General features: G+C 37.5%; 1 pseudogene; it reads right to left on the reverse strand.

The window, feature by feature from the left end:
* Nucleotides 1-2,226: 2,226 nt before the first annotated feature.
* On the reverse strand, nt 2,227-2,701 carry LOC132226742 (mitochondrial import inner membrane translocase subunit Tim8 A-like; annotated as a pseudogene).
* Nucleotides 2,702-2,945: the final 244 nt, after the last annotated feature.

Below are 2,945 nucleotides of genomic sequence, written 5' to 3' on the forward strand. Positions count from 1 at the left end.
ATGTGCCTGATGTTCTCTGCTCTCCTGTGTCTAATTTCCACTTGGTCTCCAGGCATCTCATCAAGTGTTAGTTCGTCTGTGAAATCTACCCTGACATTCTCAGACTGAGTCAAGTGGTTTTCCCCCCAAGTTTCTCTCTCTCTCTCTCTATTAATCCTTTGGTAGCCCTTAGCACAGGATTAAAATTGCCCTTTTACTTCTCTGCTCTTCATGTAAGAAATAAACTCCTAGAAAGCAGAGAGACTGCATGTTGTTCACCTTTTCTCAGTGTGCAGAATGGATGCTTAGGAGAGGCCCTCGGTTAATACTGTTAAATGAAAAATAAGTGAGTGAACGCTGATAGATTAATACTATAGAGGAAGTGATATATTTAGAAAAAATGTTTTGAAGATGGAATGTACAAATAGCAATCTGTAGAGAGAGCATTTTATTTTTTATGAGGTGTTAATCAGGTGGTAAGAACAATCATAATTTTGAGTAAGCATGTCAGAAATGATACTCAGACCACTGCAGGATAGTGAGTGGGGTGAGAGAGTTCTGATTTTAATGCACAAAGAGATGCTGACTCAAATGAGGAGGTTTTTTTTCTTATGTTGATGAACACAAACACACCCATACACACAGTGGGAACAGCTTAAGTCCAGCAGGAAATTAGATGCAAATTATTATTATTTTATTACTTTAGTATGTGCTGGATACACCTTCCTTACATCATCTGTATCAGGACAATGACCAAATGTGAACTCTGCTAGACCACCTCTGTCTATTTTTGTCTTCTACACTTTTTCTGCCTTTTCTGCTTTTAAATGAGCATTTTGTATGATTCCATTTACTTTTCTTTCATAACATATCAATTTTACTTCTATTTAAAAAACTTTTTTGTAGTGGTTTCCTTAGAGTTTGCAATATACATTTACAACTAATCTAAGTATAATTTCATATAACACTATATTGCTACATGGATAGTGCAAGTACCTTATAACAACAGAATAATACTAATTCCTCTCTCCTGTCACTTGTATCATTACTGCCATTCATTTTACTAATAGATAACCATACATATAATGAGTTATATATATATATATATATGCTATAACCTTATATATGGTTATATATATATACCATAATTGAATCTATTCTTGTTATTATTTTGACCAAACTACTATGTGTTAGATTAATAAAGAACAATAAAAGTAAACTTTTTTATTTTACCTTCACTTACTCATTCTCCAAAGCTCTTCCTTTCTTTATGTAGGTTAGAGTTTCTGATCTATATTATTTTACTTTTCTCTCAAGTACTTCTTTTAACATTTCTTGCAAGGCAGGTTTACTGGCAACCAATTCCTACAATTTCTGTTTGCTGAGAAAGTCTTTATTCTCCCTCACTTTTTTTTTGAATCTTGTAGAAGCTTTCATTTCAATAATCAAGAGAATGCAATAAATGGAATCTATACTCATTGATCAACATTAGACATGCATCTCTACCTGAAACTGCTGTTAGTTTTTGACAGGTCTAAATCTTTACAACTTATTTAGGCCCATTTTTGAATTTCTTTGACCCTGATATTCAACATAAGTTAAATTCTTCCTCGTGGCACCTTAATAATGAGAATTATGCTCACTGGCTAGATTCCTTTATAATTAAAGGCTTCTCGATACTCAGGCTGCCTGTATTACCTCAAGACCACACTTTATATAGAGACTTAAGTAAATCACAGCATAAGGAAGGGAGAAAATTTAGAGAGCTGAACTGTATTGTATGAATATTCCATAGATTTTTTCCCCCAGCACTGATGGTCAAACACTAGTTAAGTACCAAGTAACTCTTCTCCCATTGCCACCCTTTCTCAGAGACACCAGGATGTGTATCAGTGTCTCTAGGCATCTGAAACCAATTCACACAAGTGACAGATTTTGCCCATGTGGTCCCACTATCAAATTACAAAAAGCAGTTCCAGTATCCAAATGATAGGAAGCAGTTAATGAGGCATTCGGAAGAACATAGTCCCACATACAGTAATATGTATCTAGGAAAGTTTTCCATTCATTTGCCAATTGCTTTCACAAGATTAACATTAAAAAAAAAAAAGCCAAATACATATATGACCCTTAAACCCAAACACACTAAGATATTGGTCTTTGTTCATTCTCAGATGACCAGATGCTCCCAGAGGGCCAAAGGTGGGAGCCCATCCCCCTGTAGCCTTTTCTTCAACCATTCTTGAACTACCTTCCTTTTCCAAAAAGGGAATGATGAAATCACTCAGAAAGGCGTTCTGAGAAGACTGGCTTGCCTTTCTGGGTCTGTTCCCGGCGATTCAAGATGAATTGGCTTGTATCAGTGAAGCGTTCAATGCAGTTCACAAAACAGGCCTCAGCCCGGCCGTCCAACTCTGGCCCAGGCTTGTCCACGCACTTCTCCCAACAAAGTTCCGTCCTCTGTGCACCAGCTGCCGGAAGCGCTGCTTCTGAGTCTCCACCCGGATGAAATGCGGCAGCTGCGGGGCCACGGAGCCCAGACCCCAGCAGAGGAATTCCAAGAGGAATCCTCCCAGCCTGGCCACGCGCTCCCAGACAAACTCCGCACCAACTCACCGACCTTCGCGTGTCTCCACGACGGACTGTCAGTGTGCAGAATTCTAGGTGTGTTTTTGTTCTTGGAACACTTTAAGTATTTCAGTCCACTCTCTTCTTGATGCATGATTTCTGAGAAGTCAAATGAAATTCTTATATCTCCTCTATTGGTAAAGCTTTTTTCCTCTCTAATTTTTTTTTTCATGATTATTTATCTTGATTTTCTGAAGCTTGAAAACAATATGATTAGGTGTAGGCTTCTTTTCTTTTTTGAGCCATTTTTATTTTTGAGCTTCATGAATCCGTGGTTTAATGTTGATGTTAATTTGGGGGAAAGTCTCAGTCATTATTGTTTCGAATAGTTCTTCTGT

Source organism: Myotis daubentonii, chromosome 2 (assembly GCF_963259705.1).
Source record: "Myotis daubentonii chromosome 2, mMyoDau2.1, whole genome shotgun sequence".
Classification (NCBI taxonomy): domain Eukaryota; kingdom Metazoa; phylum Chordata; class Mammalia; order Chiroptera; family Vespertilionidae; genus Myotis; species Myotis daubentonii.